The sequence below is a fragment of the Passer domesticus genome, chromosome 8 (assembly GCF_036417665.1).
Source record: "Passer domesticus isolate bPasDom1 chromosome 8, bPasDom1.hap1, whole genome shotgun sequence".
NCBI lineage: Eukaryota > Metazoa > Chordata > Aves > Passeriformes > Passeridae > Passer > Passer domesticus.
The window spans coordinates 26,911,468-26,934,748 of record NC_087481.1 but is presented as its reverse complement, the minus strand read 5'-3'; the positions used below and the strand labels follow the sequence as shown (position 1 = coordinate 26,934,748).

Here is a 23,281-nt window from a genome sequence, read left to right as displayed (position 1 = left end):
CCTGCACAGCAGCTCCTCTGTTGTTTTTGACTCCACAGATGTGATTAATAACAATAAAAGCCACTGATCCTTTTGGTGGCTGCTTTTTTCTCCTCATTTAACAGAAATCAGAGTGAAGCATGCTGACAGATGGCAGATATTAAAGCCTCCAGGTGAGGAACACACTGCAGCAGCAGCAGCAACAAAATTCCTGAGGCTCAGGAATATGTGAGGGCCACGATGATCCCAAGAGCAGACAAGTTTAGATGGTTCCTTAGAGCTGAGGAATCCTCTTTTCTCTTGGAAAAAAAAAAAGAGTGAAGAAGTACTTCAAGCAGGCTATTTCCCTGAAAATAACCCTTCCCTTGAGCAATTTTTGGGATGATTTTCCAGGCAGTTTTACTCTGTTAAAGCAACAAAACCATTCCTCACTGGAGCTTGGGGATCTTTTTCCCCCAGGGATTTATAAGCTTTGGAACCCAAAGTACTCCTCTCCTCCTTTGCCTTACCCAGTTCCTTACAGGGCTGTGATTCAATACAGCCCAAAATTGGATTACAGTAATTTACTGCAGGACAGTGAAGAAAAGGGGGAAAATAAGGGAACGAAAAGTGTATCAGTCACCGCTGAGCAGAAAATAGAAGAAGATGCTAAAACCTGCCAGGTGCTTCCTTATCTTATTTATCACATGCTGATGGGAACAAACTGTTTTTCAAAGAAAACCCAGTGGTGGAAATCTGAACTAAAAATCCCAGCAGATCATGACAGAAATTCCTTGGCTGCTAAAATCTGAGCAGTCCAAACACCCACTGGATGCAAATGGAAGAAAAGCAACATGAAACAACAAAATTCCAATTTATAGCATCCCAAACCCATTGTTGGACTTCCTGGAGGAGGCCATCTCCACCAGTCAAGGAGCAGTTAAACAGCAGAATTTAATGCAGAGGAGATGTTTCTCTTTAGAGGACATTAATAATGGCTTAAAATGTAATTAACTTGTGTCACCAGGCTGCTATTAATTTAAGCATGCACTAAACAGTAAATCCAAACAGGATCTGTCATTCTGCATAAAACCCTCATGGAAGAGCTTTCAGCAGTGAAATGAAAGGGAAAACCATCATAAAGTGTGTGGGAAAAGTCACCTCTGGTGATTATTTTCATCCTATTTTTGTATTAAATACTGGCCCAGAAGCTCAGCACCAGCCACCCACACCTGTGCAGATCTTTGCAGCCATCTGCCCTTTAATTTCTCCATCAGGTAGAGCTGTACCTGCCCTCCCCATGGACACACAGAACCTTCCCCAGCTTTTTCCAGGGCTCAGAACAAACATTTTTCTCTTTTCTTGAACTTTGGGCAGTAAATTCTGTGACACTCTGAGTATTTTGCTCAGTACTTGTTCCAGAGGCTGGTGAAGAACCCTTCAGCTTCCCCTTCTTGATTTCCACATAACATGGGAGTCTCCAAGAGACCTCCTTGGGTCTCTTGAGATATTTTAAGGGGAAAACATTCCCAAAAATGACCAGGCATTGTTCCTGGGGTGCTCCTCCTTTTTCCAGGAATATCAACATGTGGGGTTTGTGTCAATGAAGAATCAAACAGGTCCACCCTAACCTCATCCTGGGCACTCCATGGATTTAAAGGCTTGAGATGTTTTCAGACTCAGTTCTGTGAGAACAGCACTGCAGAAATACAGAAATCTGCTTTGAAATAATCACAATTTGCTGGGTTTCCTCCAAAATTTCTGTATCACTGCTGGAAGCACTTGCAAATACAAAGGATTTTGATTTGAAGCCCGTGTGTGCAAGAGCAGGTGAATCAAAGGTGATGGATCATGTTTTATTCCATTTACCAAGGGGGATTTACCTGTTTTCAATTATTATTTTATTGTAATGCCAGCTAGGGGAAGCAAACACTCCAGCCGTCATCCAAAGGCTTTCTATAATTCCACTTTCATTCTGACTGAATATGAAATTAATTATGACTGAGGGGCAAAACCTGACTACAACCCTGCTGGGTTTGGTGATCAAGTGTCAATCCCAGCCCCCATCCAGTGAGGAGATATTTTAGCAAAGAACCAAAGAGATCAACTCACAAAAATCACACAAACAACAAAAAAAAATAGTGAAAAAGAATGGGAATGTCAAAGATGAGTTAGTAAATCATGGATTCCCTCCAGGTCACTTTGATCCCGTGGCAGGTACCAAGTGCACCAAAAATTGCCCTTGGTCTGTGGCACAACCTCCTCAGCTGCACAAGCCAGAGGGAAAATCTCTCATCTGTTCTGTCCAGCAAAAAAAAAAAAAAGATTATTATGGAGGCAAAGTGACAGGAAAGGAGAGAAGAATGATAGCACCTAAGCACATCCTCATGGCAGTGGGTTTGGACATCTGCAGCCTCAGCAGAGCTCAGGAATGCCTCTCCAGCCCTGCTGGAAGAGGGCAGGACAAAAAGGAGTGGAAAATGCAATTTTAATGGTACTTGTGCTCTGGGAGAGTCCCTCCTTTGTGCTTTTCCATCAGCTTTTAGCTGAAGTGCCATAAAAACCTGCAGGCAACACTGCTGCCTGTGGGAACAAGCCCAAGGACCACATCCAGCCCTGCCTGCAGGCACGGGAAGGGGAGCAGGAAATGGGAATTGGCTGCTGCTGCTGCTGCAAAGCTGAATGGGAATTAAAAGCACATCTCAAACCCAGCAGGCTCAACCAGCACCTCCAAAATGTTTCTGAACACAACAATCAACCCAAACAGCCCAATATTCAGCTTTTTTTGGTCTTTGCCACTGATTGATTTATTTATTATTCACAGCAGCCACTCCAAAGCAAAGGATCCACAGATACAAATCTCAAAGGTGGTGCCTTCCAAACCTCTCTGTTCTTGCAGGGGATGGCATTTGTAACCCAGCAAATTGGATTTCTCCCTTTGAATCTGCTGGGAAGCAGCAGCAGGGCTGGGAAGAGCTGTTTGCAGGATGAGGGAAGAGCCTGATGTCTCATTAGGGGTCCCTTGGTACTTTTTTGAAATATAGATGGTGTTAACTCTCATTTCTTGGCTGATTCAGAACTGGTAATTGCTAAAGCTGTTCAGTGTTTCCTACCCCACTGCTGCTGCTGGGGGCTCAGAGCTGCTCCCAGATTTCCCTGTGGGAATGTCCTGCACGGCAGTCCCAGGAGCAGGGAGAAGATTTGGGATGGAAATGAAAGCTTCCTCAGTTTCCCACCCAAGATCTGCAGAGCAGGAGGAGCCCTCCTGGGGCAGCACTGATGGCTGCAGCCTCTGGGGCTCACTTGCATACTCCACTCCTGGATATCCACACCAGGAATTTTCCATTTCTCCACAGCCAGGACAGCCAGAACAACCAAATTACCCCCAAAAATGTCCCTTCTGTCCATTATATTATGGACTAAAACTGTACTTTAAGCTGACCTTTTGCATTAATGTTTTTCTTTCTTGCAACAATTATCTCCTGGGAAAAAAAACAGATCAACATCCTTCTGATCCTGAACATTTGGAAAGCTGCCTCCAAACATGATATCCCAGATACTGACAAGTGATTCAAGCACTTGCCTGGACATGTCCTCCTGTACCTTTGTTACAGATACATAATATCATCTAATGTATCTGTAACAAAGGTACAAATATTAAAATTAAGTTTATATGGGTAGTTTTATATGTTAAAGTAACTTTATTATAAAAATATAGGTTCTGTTATATAGGTGTTGTTAATTAAGCTCTGACATGGTAGTGAAACAGCTGATATAAGTATGCCGATATTAAAATGCCTACTAAGATAACATCAAATGAAGACACCTACTACAGATATACCAGCTATCAACACTGACCCTCTGAAGACAGTACAAACCAAAGGCCAAAAACTAAAGGTAATGAAAATAAACTAAAACCACAACCAAAGAACACACATAAAAAAGTGAAATCAAAGAAGAGCCATACTAAAGAGTTCTTAGAATATATAAACTAGTTTAGAGAAAAAAAGTTTGCTATGCATAACTGTCTATAATTGTGTAACAGGATGATGTAAGAGAAATAATATATAAAGATTACAGATTATATATTAAATAATACATAAAGATTATATAAATAAAATATAAAGAAACAAAATATATGAATTTTGTTTCCAAAATAAGAGGTGTGCTCTTGGCTGAGTGCCAAGATGCACCCAACCATAGTAATTTTTGTAATTTTTGCTTTACAGTCTTTATTTCCTATTGTCCTTTATTACACTTTTTTAAATTTCCACAAGAGAGTGAACGTGTTTTTCACACCTTTATTTTCCCCGTGTGCCAAACAGCTCCCAAAAACCACCTGAATTAACAATCCCACACCTCTAAAATCTTTGTGGTTCTGCAGAGCCCCAGACTGAGGCCAAAGCCCGGCAAACCATCTCCAGCAGGCAGTGGGATGTTGTATTTGCAACAACCCCCGTGGCAGGGAGGAATGGTGCATTTGACTCCAGGTTCTCAGAAGGCTAATTTATTATTTTATAATACTATATTATATTATATTAAAGAATGCTATACTACACTAAAGAATACAGAAAGTATACTTACTGAATGCTAAAAAGATAATAATGAAAACTCGTGACTCTTAGAGTTTCAACACTGTTTGGTCTTGATTGGCCAATGAGTGAAAACAACTCACTCTAGAATTTAATGAAACAATCACTTGTGGGTAAACAATTTCTAAACACATTTTACATGAGTAAAACACAGGAGAAGCAAATGAGATAAGAATTGTTTTCCTTTTTCTCCGAGGCCTCTCAGCTTCCCAGGAGAAAAATCCTGGGCAAAGGGATTTTTCCAAAGAATGTGAATGCCACATGGGGAAAGGGGGATCAAAGCTGTGGGAAATGTTAGCACCCTTTTGTTCCTGAAACACCACAGGAAGATGTTAGTGCAGCTGAGGAGATGAGATTTGTTGTTTTATTATTTTTCTTTTATTCCTTTCAGAGAGCTGTGGGTGGTTCACCTGCACAGCTGCCAGGAGCATGGACAGCACCATCCCTGAGGAACTGGAGCAGCAGGACACAGCAAGAACACTCCCAGTGCCTTCAGAAGAGAAGGGAATGGAGCTCCTGCCCTCAGAACTGCTGGTCCTCGTTAAAATAGAAGCACTTAGACCAATTAATGAGGCGTGCTCTGCAGACACTTCCCAGAACAACTGTCCATGTGGAAATGGAGCCTTTAAGAGAATGAATGGATCTAAAATATATCTGGGCAGCAGAGAGCAGGGACACCAAAGTTTTAAACACCTCTGAGGGCTCACACTGCCTCAGATAATGAACATTTCCAGCAGCAACTCTAGCAGAGAGAGAAAAAAGAGCACTTTAGGCAAATTGAGATCACACTTCAGGGAAATAGCTGCATAACACTCCTTTTCACCAGCAGGCAGCTTCCAAGGGTTTCCTGGCCACACCCACACTCACTTTTAGAACCCACACTTTCCTTCCCACTAAACACAAAGTGTTCCCAAGCTGCCTGAGGCCTCTCAGAGAAAGGGAGAAGAGGGAAAAAAGCAGCTCTGTAACCCAGAATTTACGCAAGACATTCCTGGTTTGGGTGAGCTGATTGTGGCTTTCCAGTGCCAGGAGGAGAAGGGAAAGATGGAGAGGGACTGGGGACAAGGAATGGAGGGACAGGACACGGGGAATGGCTTCACCACTGCCAGAGGGCAGGGATGGATGGGATATTGGGAAGGAATTGTTCCCTGGCAGGGTGGGCAGGCCCTGGCACAGGGTGCCCAGAGCAGCTGTGGCTGCCCCTGGATCCCTGGCAGCGCCCAAGGCCAGGCTGGACAGGGCTTGGAGCAGCCTGGGACAGTGGAAGGTGTCCCTGACATGGCAGGGGTGGCACTGGATGGTCTTTAAGGTCCATTTCAACCCAAACCACTCTGGGATTGCTGCTGTTACAAACCCACACATTTCCAACAAAATTCATCATTGCCTTTACCCCAAAGCACCTAAAACCAATGCTTTTATTTCCTCCAAAGAAAGATACCTTGAAATAAGAAGGCCCTTATTTACCTCTTGCCAGAAATAATCATCCCTTCTTCTTGAACTAATTATATATTTAAGTCCAGACTTTTTTCCACCTACACTGAGACACTCACACAACCAGCAAAGCTTTCCAACAGGGCTGGTTTATAGGGTTTTTATTGGCAAATGAATGATATGGTCTCTAGTATGTATACACCTAAATCAACTTTAGAACAAAAACAAATAGGGCTGAAGGGCATTTCTGAAATTTGCTCTGCTTATTTCACAGTCAAGTAAAGAGGGTTTTATTCAGGCTCTCCAGGAGGCTGCTGCAGCCTTTCCTGAACAAGGCTTGGGTTCAGCAGCCAGAGCAGGTTTGAACAGTGCAGTCATTGTAGGATTCTGCAACCAAAACCCCTTTCACATGCCCAGGTGCTTCTGCAGTGACAACCACACCAGACATATTGGGGAAAAAAAAATCAGTATTTCCACAGCAAAGGAAGGATATAATTGCTCTGGTCATTCCTCATGGCAAAAAACCACATGGGTTGCATCAACAGTTGCCAAAGATGCAGGAAATGAAACTGGTATTTCTTTTACTGAGTCTGTGATAAGGAAATTCACCAGCAGGAACTGAGGGCAAAAATCTTGTACTGAGCCCAAGCTGCAGGACTGGAAACCCTGGGAATCATCGCAGGATTAAAGACTTGGATCTTATGAAATGGTCACCTTAGAGAGCTGGATTTCCATGGCTTTAAAAGGGATGTGGCTTCATCTTGCTTAATTCCCCAGAATCACAGGAGAGCTGGGGCTGAAGGGACCTCTGGAGATGATCCAGTGCAGACAGGGTCACCTGGAGCAGGTGACACAGCAGCACTTCCAGGGGAGCTTGGGATGGATCCAGAGAGATGGATCCACACCCTGCCCAGGCAGCTGCTCCAGGGCTCATGGAAAAGAAGTTCCTCATGTGGAGCTGGAGGTTGTGCAACACAAACCAGCTGGATTGACTTCAGCTGCAGTGACAGTGGCTGTCACCTTGAAAATAAAACAAAATTCCAGTTTCTTTTGGCTGAGCATCCCAGGGTTTGATGTTCAAGTGTCATTTTGGAGGTAGAAACCAGATAAATTCTTATGTGAACAAAAGGCCCAGAAGTATTCCCAGTGTATTTCCAGCACTGGGTGGGATTGGGAATTTCTCTTCAGCTGAACAAACTGGGCAGGAGCTGCCTCCCAATTTTCAGTGCAGAACTGAAACCAAAGGTTTAACCTAATTTCCATCACAGCAGAACAGTTCTGTTCTGTAAAACCAATGTGGGGTTCTGCTCTGCAGCTTTACCTTCCAGAAAGAATTTTATATTCTTATTTTATAGTCTTGTTTTTCAATAAATCAAGCATTCCCCTGCTCCTCAGCATAAAAAAGGGAAGCTTTTGACAAGGAACACACTTGGGCTAAATTCCCAGCAGTGCTGTAGTGGTGTCAGACAATCTGGGAGCAGTTGCTGTGTGTTCCTACCTGCAGAGTTTTCATCCTTGCTGCCAAGTGCTGCCGTTAGGAATTCCCGAAGATCAGGGAAAAGGGAAATCAGGGAAAATTCCCAAAAATCAGGCACAAGCTGAGGCCATGCTCCCCACCTTGGCTGCCCAGCTAAAGGAAGAATTCCAATGGATATGCAATGCCCGCAAAGGCCTCATGAGATTTAATGAAAAGGAGAATATTTGGGGTTAATCCCCTTTTCCACCACACAACAGGACAGAAAAAGCAAAAGGAATTTTAGGGGAACACAGTGGGAATAATCCAACACATTCCCATGGATCCCAGGCTATTCAAAACCAATCCCAGGCACCTGAGGAGCAGAGGAAAATGATTCCTGAGCAACTGAAGGAGGAGAAGGCATCTTTGAAAGCCACTTTACAGCCACGTGCCAGAGCACTGAGGGCTGTTCAGCAGCAAAATGGAGAGAGGGGAGAAAAAAAATCATAATTAAGAACCCAATTGTGTTTTAGCTCCCAGCAAAATTTCCAACTTCCAATTAATTCTTACACAAAGGGGAAAAAAGAACAAGTGGAACTGTGGCTATCACTTCTCATGCAGAGAAGCAAATTCAGGGTTTCTTGGAGTGTTTGTGCCCCTGGCAAATGATTTGTTGTGAAAGGCAACTTTGCCCAAATCCCCATCAAACAGAGCTCAAAACAACTCAGGGAGAAAGTGCTCAAAAGAAAGATTTTGATTTGTGCTTGCTGTGTTTTGGTGAGAAATGATGGGATTGGGATCACATGGCACATTTGGGCTATCCATGGGCTCCACACATTTTTAGATCCATCACAGAAAATATTTCTTATTTGTTGTTTTTAATAAGGGGAGATGCCAAACCCCTTCCTACCAGGGAGCAGCTTCCTTTCCTGTCACACAGCAACTCCACTTCTGAGAATATTCCCATATATTGATGGATATTCCCATATATTGATGGATATTCCCATATACTGATGGATATTCCCCACATGGCCCAGCTGAAAGGCATCCTGTGAATATTGATTGCCATGAAAACCCAGGAAAACTCAAGTTTCAGAAGCTGTTATTTACACAAGTGGAATGAAAACTGTTTTCTCTCATGGTCACGTGCAGCAATTACTCCCAAATAGTTTGGAACAAACAAATAAATTCCTTTTCTCCAGGAAAAGCTGGTTATTCACACTGTCAGTGCTGATCTGCAGATTGGAATTTGTTTCCTTCAGAAACTTTTGTGGGAAATTCTAAAATACAAAAGCAAAAGCTCTCCCAACCCTGTTATTTCCTCTCAGATTCCACCTCCCCAGCTCTTCCCTACACGCCCCATTCCACTCATACATTCCCATCCTTCAATTCCCACCACTGAGGGACTTGAAAAAAATGACACTTTAATGAATGCTGCCAACAAATAAACATGGAAAAAACCCAAATGACAGGAAAATCTGAGAAAGGGGTGAACTTCTACTCCTGAGACACATTCCTGAGATTATCCATGTAATTCAGAGTGAAGAGCTATCCAAAACACAGCCCAAATCCCTGAAATTTGTAGAATATACAGAATTAAACCCCCCCAAAAAAATCCCTTGCGTGTTGCCAGCTCACCAACAACTTCATTGTGTTGAATCAACCCAAAAGTTTCTTGCAATGACTCTCACCTGAAAAATGTTTCCTTGTTTTCTTTCTTTCTGCCTCCATCCCTTCCACAGCCTCTGGAATATCCCATTAAAAATGGAAAACTCTCCTCCAAAATTCAGGATTTGTCCCCTAGGATAGTGTTTCCCATTTTTTTCCCCTTTTAAAGCAGTGTGGGGAAAAAGAAATGTTATTAAATGAAAAAAAAAAAAACCTCCAGGAAAATTATTTGCAGATCCAAAGATCAAAGTAAAAGCAAGCTCTGTATTTGCCCTCGGGAAAATAAATTAGAAGCTTTTATTTCAGCAATAAGAGCTGCTTTTCAAGGAAAAGCATTTTTACTTGATGATTTCAATTCCTGTTTAATAGAAAATTAGAATTCTACCCTGCAAGTCCGAGCTTTGCTTTTCCATATCTGCTATTACTGAAAGAAAGGGAATCAAAAAGGAGAATCCAAATTTTGCTTCACTTTCCCTTCCCTAAACAGAGAATTCCAGCAACAGGAATCATCACAATATTTAAATCCTGGACTTTTCCTGTCCCAAAAATCATTCAAACAATTATATATCCCAAATAACTTCTTCTAGAGAAAACTTCAGTAATTGCTCTCAATTAATGAATTTCAATTTATTTATTAAATGTCAATAATGAACTTTCTCAATTTCAGTTTATTTATTAAATCCAAAGCTGGTGGTCTTGGAACAAGTGCAGCAATGAGTCAAAAACTAGGAAAAATTCCCATCTGTGTCTAATAAGTCTCACAGGGACAAAAAATTAGGATTTCTACAGTCTCCAAATGTGTCTCAAGAAGGCAATTCCACCTCACCTTGTCTGGAGCTTGGTCAGAAAAGCAGAGGAAAAGCAAAGATCTCCAAGGAAAGGCACTTCAAGCTCAGAAATAAACTCCCAAACCCCCCAGTGCAACAGGAAGGGAGATTCAGGCAGTCCCCACTCAGTAACTGTGGATTCTTTGTTTCTTTTTCCTGCCAAGGTTGGGATTAAAAGTGTGAGATGGTATTTCTTGTTTGGACTTAGATGTTTATTAGTTCTTGTTTATATTACAGTCTGATAAACTCTGAGTTTTGCAGTACCTTATTCTAATAAGTAAAAAATGGAGCTGTATCTTTCTTTCTACAAGGCTTTCTAAGGATAAACTGTCTAATTAAGAATTGACACCTAAATTATTTTTACTTTTAATTTAATAACTAATTACTTGTGGACTCGCAATGTGGACTTTTTTATCCAGTTACACAATACTAGTTAAACTCATGAAGAAAAAGGTAAAGAAGAAGAGAAAAGGTAAAGACTCTTCCCAAGTCCTCCTCAGGGCTTGCCCAGAACTCTGCACATTTTGCTTGGTTCAGGCCAAATTAACCCAAATCTGTTCAACAGCAGCAGCATCTCCTCCAAGGAACGTGGCTGACAAATCCCAAATTCCAAAAGCTGCTTCCCATTCCAGCTGGAATAAGGGCACAGAAATTATCAGGATGAAAATATTCCAGAACAAAAATGTTCCCTGGGAGAACATCTGGGAATTCTGGGGGGAACATCTCAGCCCTGACCAGTCAGCTCCGGCCTTTCCAGAGTTTTCCTGCCTCTGGCATCAGCTGGGATCAGCTTCCTTCCCCCAGGATTTAGGAAATATTCCTAAATATTTCTGATTGTTGCTGTTCCATCCAGCTCATTAAAAAGGGGGATCTTCTCAAATTCCTCAGCTTCCCCATAATTATAATTATCCAGTTCAAAGTGAGGTGGGTATTGCTGTGGTTTTTCCAGTTTAATTTCCAAAAAAGTTTTAATAGTCTTGATTAAACACTAATTGAATTAAAAGCACGAGTTACCACGGATGTCTCTGCTATATGGAACACACATTCCATGGAATTTGTTGCTTCATTCCACAGGAATTAAGAACCTACAACAAACTGAAAGCTGTGATCGTGTTTTCCTTCACATTTCTGTACAGTTCTGGCACAGAGCTTGCAAGCATAAAATGTATTTATTTCAATTTCAAAAAGGAACATGCATTAGAAAACTTGCCAGGACTTTCCTAGAGATATTTAAAGATCCTATAGAAATCTCTGCTACTTTTCTGGCTGTTTATTATTTATAGACAAAAAAGAATTTTTTGATCCTGCAACAGTATATTTATTGTGGCTCTTTCTGAGATGGAATCCTGGCCTTTCCTTGGCTCTTTGTCTCTGAGTGGAGACAAAGAAATTCACTTTCAAAAAAAAAAACCCATCCCAGTGCTGCTGTCATTTGCAGGAAAAACAGAGAAGATGACAAAGGTTTGGCTACCTCAGGTTTTTAGGAAAAGAGATGAAAAGAGGAAAAAAAATCTTTGCAGCAACACTTCAGGAAATCAGCCCTGGGACATGAAAGGATTTTGGGGTTGTTTTTCTCCACGTTCCACAGCACCTCCAACAAAAGCTGAGGTGGAAACAAGAGCATGAGCCACTTAGCTCCAAAGAATAAAAAAAATGCCAGTGTATTTCCATCTCCAAATCATTTTGCCAAGCATATTTTCCTTTGTCAAAAGGATCAAATAACTGCCTGGCTGCATTAATGGAAAAATAACTACAATAATTCTAATTTACAGCTGCTTTTCCTGGGGATATTGTGGGAGTAGGTATGGATTTACACAAACCTGTGGTCCAAATATTCCTTCAAGAGCTTCTTGCTGCTGGTTCAGCTCATTAATAAATTATATAGAATTATTTCTGGTTAATTTTTCATCCAGCCTGGCATTTCTTTGAGTACAATTCCCACCTGGATACAGCTCATTCCTGCAAATATCCACCAAAAAAAAAAAAAAGTGGAGATCAGGCACATGTTGGACTTTGGGAGGTCTTTTCCTGCCTCAGGAATTCTGTGATTTTACTTGGAAAAGCACCCATTTTAGGCACATGAAAGAAGCAACACCCAAAAATCAGGAAGCAGCAATAAAAATGGGGATAATTCCTTAGATTTCTGGGGATCTCTGTCCCCATCACACACCCCTCCAGCAGATCCTCCATGTCCAGCACAAAAGCCTGGATTTCTCCAGGATTTTCTTCAATCTTCCAAAAGGTGAAAGCAGAGCCACACAAACCTTTCACAGCTCAAAAATACTGAATTCCCCTCACGTTCCTCTCTGGGTTTATTTCCCTCACCTTCACACACCAGCTAAGGATGCAATATTCCTGTCTGAAAATATTGAAGAATAAAAGCAAAGCAGCAGAGATGCAAAAATGTTGTTTGGTTTTTTTTTTCTTTTCCCTGGATCTCAGCAATGAGGAATAGTGATGGGACAAGAGGCTCCTCGTGCTCTTGCCCACATGCTTGGGACTACTTGAAAAATTAAGGGAATTTCAGGAAAAAAAAAAAAAAGTGATTTTTCTAGTAGAAGCTGCACTTTATGGAAAAGAAATTAGAAATCCAGCCCTTTTATATCTTGTTTTATGCTGGATTCATGGATGCCTTCAATGTAACCAGAGGATGGAGAGAGACAGGAGGGGACAGCCCAGGACATTTGGGTCACCAATGTCATTCCAAATGTTTACAGAAGGGGAGAGGTCATGAAAAGAAACAAACAGAGAAGATCCAGCCAGGAGGACACCCCTAGTCCTAAGGAATGGACTGTGAGGTCCTATCAAGAGAAGGTGGTCTCCACCTCATCTCCCACATCCATAAAACACAGAATCATGGAATGGTTTGGGGTGGCAGGGACATTGAAAGATCATCCAGTTCCGTCCCTGACACCTTCCACTGTCCCAGGCTGCTCCAAGCCACAATGCCTGGCCTTGGGCACTGCCAGGGATCCAGGGGCAGCCACAGCTGCTCTGGGCACCCTGTGCCAGGGCCTGCCCACCCTGCCAGGGAACAATTCCTTCCCAGTATCCCATCATTCCTCTGGCAGTGGGAAGCTGTTCCCTGTGTCCTATCACTTCATCCCTTGTACAGAGTCTCTCTCCATCTTTCTTGGCTCCTTCAGGCCACAATTTGGTCACCCCAAAGCTTCTCCTCTCCAGGTGAACAATCCCAGCTCTCCCAGCCTTTCCTCCCAGCAGAGCTGCTCCATCCCTCAGGAACCTTTGTGGCCTCCTGTGGATCTGCTCACGCAGATCTGCATCCTCCTCGTGCTGAGGGCCCCAACCCAATGCAAGCCTTGCCCAGGTCCATGTGTTGGAACTGCAGCCCAAACTGAGCCTTGTTGTGCTCTGAAGGCCCTTTCCCAACCCCTGCCCAGCTGAGCAGAGAAAAACTCTCTCAAAGGAGACTCAGGGGTGACCTTATCACTCTCTGCAGCTCCCTGAAGGGTGGCTGTGCTCAGCTGGGGTTGGGCTCTTCTCCAGGCAGCACTGACAGAACCAGAGGACAGTCTCAAGCTGTGCCAAGGGAAATGCACGTTGGATTTTAGGAAAAAGATTTTTATAGAAAGAGTGATAAAGTTCTGGAATGGTCTGCCCAGGGAGGTGGTGGAATCACCATCCCTGGATGTGTTTAAAACAGAGTGGATGTGGCACTGGGTGCCAGGGTTTAGTTGAGGTGTTGGGGCTGGGCTGGACTCGATGATCTTGGAGGTCTCTTCCAACCCAATCCAGTCATTTTGTGAATTCTCTGAATTCTGTGAAAACCAGTGGGAAATGCCAGCAGCAAAGACTTTTCTCGCTGTGCCCTTTTGCTGACGAAAACAAAACAGCGACATGAAAACTCTTTAGAAAACAATTTAAGGGGGATCAGCAAATTTCAGCTGCTAATGGAGCGTGTCCCTTCAGCTGTCTCAGTGCCTCGTGCTCCCCATGCAGGGGGCTGGAAACAGCTCCTGCCCGAGGAGTGAGGGATAATCACAGCCACAGCCACATGCTGAGACATCAGCAGCTCCTGGAGCACAGGGACAACAGCAGGAACACACTGCTGGGCACAGAGCAGAGCAGTGAAACAGATGGACAGATGCAGGTTAAACATCACCAGGAAAATGTCTCTTCTGGAGAGCAAGGATGGAGCAAAGCCTCTGATTGCTGGGATTTAAAGGATCACGTTGGACCAAGGTGATCAGAGGGATGGAGCAGCTCTGCTGGGAGAGCTGGGGGTGTTCAGCCTGGAGGGGAGAAGCTTTGGGTGATCAAATTGTGGCCTGGAGGAGCTACAAGAAACATGGAGAGAGGCTTTGGACAAGAGTCTGGAGTGGCAGGAGATAGTGAATGGCTTCCCAGTGCCAGAGGGCAGGGATGGATGGGATATTGGGAATTAGGAATTGTCCCCTGGCAGGGTGGGCAGGCCCTGGCACAGGGTGCCCAGAGCAGCTGTGGCTGCCCCTGGATCCCTGGCAGTGCCCAAGGCCAGGCTGGACAGGGCTTGGAGCAGCCTGGGACAGTGGAAGGTGTCCCTGCCCATGGATGGAGACAGATCCTCCTTAAGATCCCAAACCATTCTGGAATTCTGTGACCCCTGGAGGAGGAAAACGAGGGTGAGCCAGCACGGAGAGTAGGGACACTCGGGATGGCCCCAAGAGGGACCAGAGTCTCCCCACAGCCCCAAGCCCAGAGCTCAGGGCCAAGGAAAACCCCCTGCCCTCAGCAGCACCCTGCTCTCCCCCGAGCCAGGGAAAAGCAAACAGCTTCCCCCTGATGCAATTTGGTCTCCACTCTGCTCCAGGGAGAAAAGGGAGGAAAATTATTTTTTTCCTCCAGAATCTGGGAAAAATTAATCTAGATTTGACCTTTGTCTTTAATCCCTTGTATGTTAACCTTCCTCAAGTAGAGCAGATGTCTTGTGCTGCAAAATTATTCCAAAGCAGAAATCCACACGGTTTAAACAGTGCTGGTGGGAAAAGGGCTCCAGGGTGTGCAAGGAGAATACTTGTACAGCCACAAACCACTTCACACCTCTGCTCAGGAACCCCCAGGGCATGGAGCTCACTGCACAGCCAGAGAAAATAGAAATTAAGCACTGAAACTCCTGCCCCAGCCACTGCTCAAGCAGTCCAGCGCCTCTTTTAGAAGCTTTTTGAAGAATTCAGGCTTTTTGTGTTGTGTTAGTGAATCATTTCAATGGGAAAAAAAGGAGAATTGTCAGAAGGAACACAAGATTTGCCTCTCCCCACAGAGCTGGGGTGGATGCATGATGATCAGACCTGGGCCACTGAAGGGTTTGCCTGGGAGGCCAACAAAGCTATGAAAATGTTGCCTTGTTTGGGGATAGTTTAAAAAAAAAAAAAAAAAAAAAAAAACAAAAAAAAAAAACCAAAAAAAAAACCACTACATGACATAAGTACAAAGCTGCAGGAATGATCACTGATTTCTATGATTCAAAAAAATCAACTTTTGACTGGAGGGTTTTGTTTTGTTTTCACAAATAATGCAGAACCCTCTTGTTCCCATTCAAACTGAGAATTCAACATTTCTGAAGGTTTGCTCTGGATTTCCATGGAATAAACCCTTCCCCAAGTTCACATAAAGAGCTTTTTTTTTTTTTCCCTCTTTAATCAGCCCTGAACATCCTTTGCTGTGCTGCTGCTTGGCACCAGGCTGGTTGGTGTGCTGATCAGCCAAAGAGCCCCCCAGAAGTGCAGAATTCCTGTGTGAGCTGCTCACTGCAGAGGCAGCTGATGTCATTCCAGCCATCCTCCCTGAGGATGCCCTGCATATTTGGAGACTCCTCCATGCCCAAGGACAGCCTCAGGTCATTTCCATGGGGAATAAATGGATTTAATACTGGTGGAATAAACATCCCAAAGGCAGGGCTGTGCTCAGTGTGGATGGATGTGCACAGGGGAACTCCCCCAAAGATTTCCCACACATTAGACCCACAGGAGTGACAGAACCCCAGATCCCTGAGGCTGGAAAATCCCTGCCAGTCCACCTTGTCCCCAGCCCAGAGCACTGAGTGCCACCTCCAGCCCTTCCTGGCACACCTCCAGGGATGGGCACTGCAAAGCTCCCTGGGCAGCCCCTGCCAAGGCCTGAGCACCCTTTCCATGCAGAAATTCCTGCTGCTGTCCAAGCTGAGCCTCCCCTGGCCCAGCCTGAGGCCCTTTCCCCTTCTCCTGTCCCTGTTCCCTGGCAGCACAGCCCGACCCCCCCTGGCTGTCCCCTCCTGGCAGGGAGTTGTGCAGAGCCACAAGGTCCCCCCTGAGCCTCCTTTGCTCCAGGCTCAGCCCCTTCCCAGCTCCCTCAGCCCCTTCCCAGCTCCCTCAGCCCCTTCCCAGCTCCATTCCCTGCCCTGGCCACGCTCCAGCCCCTCCATGTCCTTCCTGGATTGGGGACCCAGAACTGGACACAGCCTCGGAGGTGCAGCTTCACCAAATTAAACCCATGAATAGGATTTATGAACAGCACAAGCATTTCTGCAGGAAAGGAATGGACATGGAGGACAGGGACAGGAATGCACAAACCCCGCCGTGTGTAAGGAAAGCAGCCACCAGCAAAAATGCAACTCTGCACCATGGAGAGGCCAAAACAAGTGAATATTTTTGGAAAAAGCGAGGCAGAGACTCCAGACGAGATCCCTGCCATCCCCCAGCCTGTCTGTGCTCAAGCAGGTGGGTGGGTGCAAAGTTACACCAGATGCCAACTTATGTTGCCTCCAAATACCCACAAAAGGCTTCATGGGTACAGCTTAAACCTCTTTTGTGTTTGAAATCATCATGGGAGAACATCACATCCAGCAGGGAGAAACCTGGAATCCCACAGTGGTTTGGGAAGGGACCTTAAAGTCTGTCTAGTGCCACCCCTGCCATGGGCAGGGACACCTCCCACTGTCCCAGGCTGCTCCAACCTGGCCTTGGGCACTGCCAGGGATCCAGGGGCAGCCACAGCTGCTCTGGGCACCCTGTGCCAGGGCCTGCCCACCCTGACAGGGAACAATTCCTTCCCAATATCCCATCTAAATTTCCTCTTTTTCTGTATGAAGCCATTCTCCTTATCCTATCACTCCATTCCCTGATACAGAGTCCCTCTCCAGCTTCCCTGTAGATCCCTTCAGATTCTAAGCAGATACTTTGGATCCTTAAAGTCTCCAGAAAATGTAAAATGTTGGAAATAATCCATTCTGTGTTTTCAGAGTGTGTGGGCACCAGAGCAGTGAGGAGGAGTGAGAAAACCACAGCACAACACAGTGACTGCAGGGCCAGAGGAGCAGCACCTGCTTGTTTCTCTCTGAACATGAAGCCAAACAAAGCAAAAGATGAAAATAAAACGTTTTGTAACAGCATCAGTACCCAATGAATTTTTATTTTGTGAGTCCGTGGTAATGAACTCCTATTTTGTGAGCCCACGCAAAAAAAAAAAAAGACAATTCCCAGACAGCAGCAGCAAAAAACCCCAAAAAACATCTTTGAAATGAACTTTCCATTCCTGCTAGTGCTGCAAGTGGCTTCCCCAGGATACAGAAAAAGTGTTTGCTCCTCACCATCCCTCACCAGGTGTGTTCCCCTCCATCCCACACCCCAGCATTCCTCACCAGGTGTGTTCCACTCCATCCCACACCTCACCAGGTGTGTTCCCCACCCCAGGTGTGTTCCCCATCCCAGGTGTGTTCCACAGCTGGAAGCAAGAGTCCCAACACCTGAAGGAACAACCAAAGCACTCCCTCCTTTAGCAGGGAGCCAAACCAAAAGGAATTCATCCATGGAAGAATTCCTTTGGGGGGGTTTATGGACTTCTATATATCTATAAATATTCCCAGGGTTCGAGGCCAAGGTGTCACTGGTTCCCCTCCAGGTTCCATTCAGCAGTTTTCCAGATTAAATCCAACCCAGTGTCACTAAAATCCACTAACAAACACCTGTGCCGGGAGGCTGCTCTGGAGAACTTCCACAGAGCAGCACAGCCAAGAAGCAAAACTCATCTTCCTGCTTTGGAAGGACACCTTCATCCCTCCCCTCCCATGGATTCAGCTTTGAGGGACACAGAAAATATCACAAATCCGAGTCCACAGCTGATGTCAGGGGAGCTCGGGAGCTGCAGAAAAGCTCCTCCACTCATCTCCAGAAAAAATCTCCCCCTCTGATCCCTACACAGCAATTACAGCCTGAACTGCTTTGCTTGGTAACTCGAAGCAAATTCTGGCTGAATGGGACAACTTAAAGAGCAAAAAAAAAAAAACCCCATATCAGTGATGTAGCTGAGGCTTTCTTCCCTTGTATCCTCTTATCTCAGTGATCACTTTGCACAAATGCACACACCTGGGATTTAAATCTCAGCTTCTAGAGGGGAATGCTTGGAAAAATAATTCCAGATGAGTATAGAGGAGGTCTCTAACTTCAGGATCCTGCAGCATTGAGGTGAAATTCCAGCATCATCCTCTGGAGTCTGGACTCACCAGGAGCTGTAGCTGAGCCCAGCAAAAAAAGGTTTTGCACTCTGGACTTAAAATCATCCCCTCAGCTCTGTCCCAGCTCAGAGGCATGGCCAGGAATGTTGCTATGGATGGAAGGTGAGGGAAAAAAGGGGGTTTGTCCCAACCAAAATTGTTTTAGTAGGAACATCAGCACTGTCCAAGCCTTGGAAAATAGGAATGAATAAAATATAGTGCCAGGCACCTCTTCCTTCACCAGAACAGGGACAGAAGAGACAAGACTGCAGGATGGACTCTGGCCTAAGACAGCATGAACAAATACAAAGGACACAGGAAAATCCAACAATTTCTCCAGTCTTTAATTAAGCAGCCTTGAAGGCAGTATTCCAAGCCCAACCTGGAAAGCCTTGTCCAAAGGCTCCTCCTGGCCACCAGGGAAACCTGGATGTTTCTGCCCAGGACAGTGGTGGGGTCCCCATGCCTGGAAGGGTTCACAGGATCTGTGGATATGACATTTGGGGACACAGGTGGGTTAGTGATGAACACAGTGTTGGTGCTGGACTTGATGATTTCACAGGTCTTTTCCAACCTTAATGATTCTACGACTCCGACTCCATGATTTACTCTGTAAAAACAAGTTGGTTCTCTCCCCTCCCTCACACCATCCCTGGGGATTTTCTGTTCTCCCTTCCTTGCCCAATCTCCTTTCAGAATCCTTATCTTTCTTTTCCTTGGCATGCTGGAAACACTCCTGCACCACAAGGCAGCAGGGGAAATGCCCTGGGATGGTTCTTTCCAGAGAAAGGTTTGTATTTACATCAAAGCTGAGGCTGAGGGCATGGCAGAGCCCTAAAATCTGTGCTCAGCCTGTGTTAAGTGCAGAGTGAGGAACGCTCAGCCCTCGCTGCCACTGTGCAATTTTCCACGCCGCTGTTTTCCTCCTTCCCTACAGCAAATTCCCCAGCCCAGGCAGGAACATTATCTCCTCACATTATCTCGGGTCCTGATTAGCATTCCAGGCCAGGGGAGCGTGAGGGAATTTTTAAGCAGAGCAATGTTCCTTGGGCCCACTTTTGCACAGAACACCACCAGGCTCGTGTCTCCCCACTGCGCTCCAGGCCCAGATTAGCAAAAATGCTTGGTTTTGTGGTTTTGTGATGAATAACAAGATTAAAATAGGGTACAGGCATCACTAAGAGCTTTAACTAAGCTGAACAGAACTGAAGCATCCGTAGAATTCACTCAGATGGCAAAGGATGCTCATAAACACTCAAATACCAACAGGGACCACTGCCTGATGGCTTTCACCAGCCAAGCCAGCATTGAGGAATGGGCAAGGACTGAGCCCAGCAATTGCCCTGCCCAGGAGGCACAGCTTCTTCCCTGGGCAGTGCCCAGCCCTGAGCACATTGCCCACACAGCCTGGGGGCTCTCCTCCCTGGGGCTGTGGCAGAGCTGTGTGCACACCATGCTGTGCCCTGTGCTCTGGGATGGCCCTGCTGGAGCAGGGAGGTGACACCAGCTGCCCACTCAGCTCCCTCAGCCTCGGCCACCCGGGATCCTGTGACTTTAAATTCAAAGTGTTCAACAATAGAAATAAATCAGAGTAAAGGACACTGGGGTTCTCAGTATCACCAGGAAACCTCCTCAGAAGTGGAATTATCCTGTAGATTCCTGGCACAGAGACTCGGGATGTCACTCCAGTAAGTGCTGCAAGCCACACACAGGTCAAACTCAGTGTGAAGAAAGGAGCATAAAATCCCAGAACCACTGAGGTTGGAAAAGCCCTCCAAGATCACCAAGTCAAACTTTTGACCAAATCCCTGCATGCCCAGAGCACTGAGTGCTGCATTTACTCATTTTTTGAGTGTCTCCAGGAACTGTGACTCCAAAGCTCCCTGGGCAGCCCCTGCCAAGGCCTGAGCACCCTTTCCATGCAGAAATTCCTGCTGCTGTCTAAGCTGAGCCTCCCCTGGCCCAGCTTGAGGCCATCTCCCCTCACCCTTTGAGCTCTGTATCCACCAGCAGAACTTGACTCCAATTTGATTTTCCTTTATGTGCATTATCCACACTGGAAGGAGCAGAGCAATCCTTGCCATCCAACATGGCTCTGCTTCTGCAAATTAACAGTAAAGCTTGGTTTTGCTGCTACCTTTGACAGTGTGGGTCCCTTCCAAGCCAGGATATTCCATGATTCTCCATACCAGGACAGCAGCTGGGGAACTGCAGCCCAAAACCAGAGATGGGAGCCAGAATGTGCCCCTTTTGCTCATTGCCCTTGCTGGATTTAAGCAGCACAGATTATTAATTAAATAGAGAGATAGGCCTGGCTCTCTGAAATTTAAAAATTGCTATTATTGGTGCTACCAGCTGGATCTTATCTCCTCTCATTGCAGTGAAAAAGCTGTCCTTGAACAGCACACAAATCCCCATCTCTGCTGGTTAAGCTGGAAATATCTCAGTCTTGCACTCCCCACTAAAGAAAGTTTTTGGAAAATGAAAGCTCTTAGAAGCTGAATAAAACTTTACACTAAATTAAAACTATCCCAGGCATTGCAGACATCAGAAATGGTGGCCTTGAATTCAGGGGCTTGTTACAACTCTTTTCTCTGCCATAATGCAATTATGTCTGGTAATTAACCTGACATTTTTCTTCAAAGGATCCTTTCTTTCAAACCACCTGAGTGGAAAAAAAAAGGCTGATCTGTGCCTCCACAACACATTCATTCCATCATTTAAGGCACAATAAAATGCTTCCAATCCATGGTGGGAAAAGTCTGAGAGTTCTACAAGTTGCAGCAGCCTTTTATGGGACGGGTCCCTCCCAACCCAAACCAGCCTGGGATCCTAAATACTCTTGTACCCCTAATTTAGAGCTGAGCCTCTTGCTATGTCTTTAATGATAAGAAAGGTTCATCTAAGGCTGTTGACAGATCATAATTTCTCCTCCAGAAGAAAGAAATCAAAACCTGCAGAGTTTGCTCCTCAGCTCTGCTCTGTGGAAGGACCTGGAGCTGCTGGAGAGAGCCCAGGGGAGGCACCAGGATGAGCAGAGGGATGGAGCAGCTCTGCTGGGAGGAAAGGCTGGGACAGCTGGGGGTGCTCACCTGGAGAGGAGAAGCTTTGGGGTGACCAAATTCTGGTCTGAAGAAGTTACAAGAAACTTGAAGAGAGATTCTTTACAAAGGATGGAGTGTCAGGACACAGGGATGTCTTCCCACTGCCAGAGGGCAGGGATGGATGGGATACTGGAAGGAATTGTTCCCTGGCAGCTGTGGCTGCCCCTGGATCCCTGGCAGTGCCCAAGGCCAGGCTGGACTTTGGGGCTTGGAGAAGCCTGGGATGGTGGAATGGATCCATGGGATGGGATGAGCTTTAAGGTCTTTTCCAGCCCAAATCATCCCAGGATTCCGTGCTGCAGCACTGAGCCCATCCCCAGCAATGCCAGACAAATATTTGACTCTGCAAACAACGTGGGCAAAGTGTTAAATGGCACAAAATGCCCTGTCAGGGGAGTTTTGGGAGTTGCTTTTTCAAGTGAGCCTTCCTAGGGGGGCACAGGGAGGTCAGGGCTGCTGCTGGAGAAGGTGGAGAGGGAAAGGAGCCCACAAACACATGGGAGCACAGGAGCTGTGACCCAGGCACACACTGCTTCCTTTTAATGAGCTCTCAACATCCCAACCTGCTTCAGCAGCCACCCTGCATTCGTCTGCAGGGTAGAAGCAGCAACAAGTAGCAAACAGCCAAGCCCACCACTGGGTTTTTTACAGTATTCCTGTAATTACTGTGCCTTCCACTGTCCTCTTAATTGGTGTTTGCAGAGCTGGGTTCCTGCAGTGCTGTCTGTGGGAAGGCAGGACCCGAGCCAGCAGCAGCAAAGTGAATTGAATTGAATAAATTAAAGCACTGCTGCCACTGCCCAGACTGGCAGGTTGGGGGAGTGAGCTCAGGTACCTCCACTGGGAGAAAAAACACACTGGGAAATCACCAGCTATTCCCACATAGATCTAGGGAATCAGCAAGGCTGGAAAAGATCTCAAAGATGACCAAGTTCAGCCTTTGACAGAAGAGCATCCTGCCAACTAAACCACACACCCAAGTGCCACATCTCCTTGTTTTCTGAACACTTGCAGGGATGGGGACTCCACCAATGCCCTGGGAAGCCTCTTCCAATGTTTAATCACCCTTTCCATGCAGAAATTCCTGCTGCTGTCCAAGCTGAGCCTCCCCTGGCCCAGCCTGAGGCCCTTTCCCCTTCTCCTGTCCCTGTTCCCTGGCAGCACAGCCCGACCCCCCCTGGCTGTCCCCTCCTGGCAGGGAGTTGTGCAGAGCCACAAGGTCCCCCCTGAGCCTCCTTTGCTCCAGGCTGAGCCCCTTCCCAGCTCCCTCAGCCCCTCCTGGGGCTCCAGCCCCTTCCCAGCTCCGTTCCCTTCCCTGGCCATGCTCCAGCCCCTCCAGGGCTCTCTGTGAGGGCCCAGAACTGGACACAGCAGAGGCAGAAGATCCCCAGATCCAGATAAAAGGATGTGCTGATGCTTTAGGTCCCACTAACAGTCCGACTTTTAAAAAAACGCAGCTCCAAACCAGCTAATCTGGGTGACAGGACACAGCTTTTCAGGTATTTCCCTTCCATACCACACTAAACTCATGCAGTGCTCTGATTTGAATGAAAACCAGCAAGTTTGGCCATTTGACCTCAGGAGATGTTTAACAAAATGGTCTTACAGGTGCTGTTATAAATAAGAGGCTTCTGCAAAATTAAAAAAAATAAAAAATAAAACCAGGAAATTCACTGGAAAAGCTTCAGCAGGCAAGTAAAAAATGTGCTGCCCATCCCACACCCAGGAACCCAGGCACCTCTCCTTTGTCACAGAATAGTTCCAGCTTTTTGAATGAA

The 23,281-nt window shown here is 45.7% G+C and overlaps 1 protein-coding gene across 11 annotated transcripts in view; it reads right to left on the bottom strand.

The window, feature by feature from the left end:
- The window catches only part of PRKG1 (protein kinase cGMP-dependent 1), a 368,725-nt gene that overhangs the window by 227,438 nt on the left and 118,006 nt on the right, over positions 1–23,281 (bottom strand). The window contains exon 1 of one of the 11 annotated variants that reach the window (XM_064429934.1): positions 9,932–10,057. The exons of the other annotated variants lie outside the window; for them this stretch is intronic. The gene's annotated coding sequence lies outside the window, so the exon portion shown is untranslated. Of the gene's footprint in view, positions 1–9,931; positions 10,058–23,281 lie in introns of those variants that run through there. 11 annotated transcript variants of the gene reach the window in all.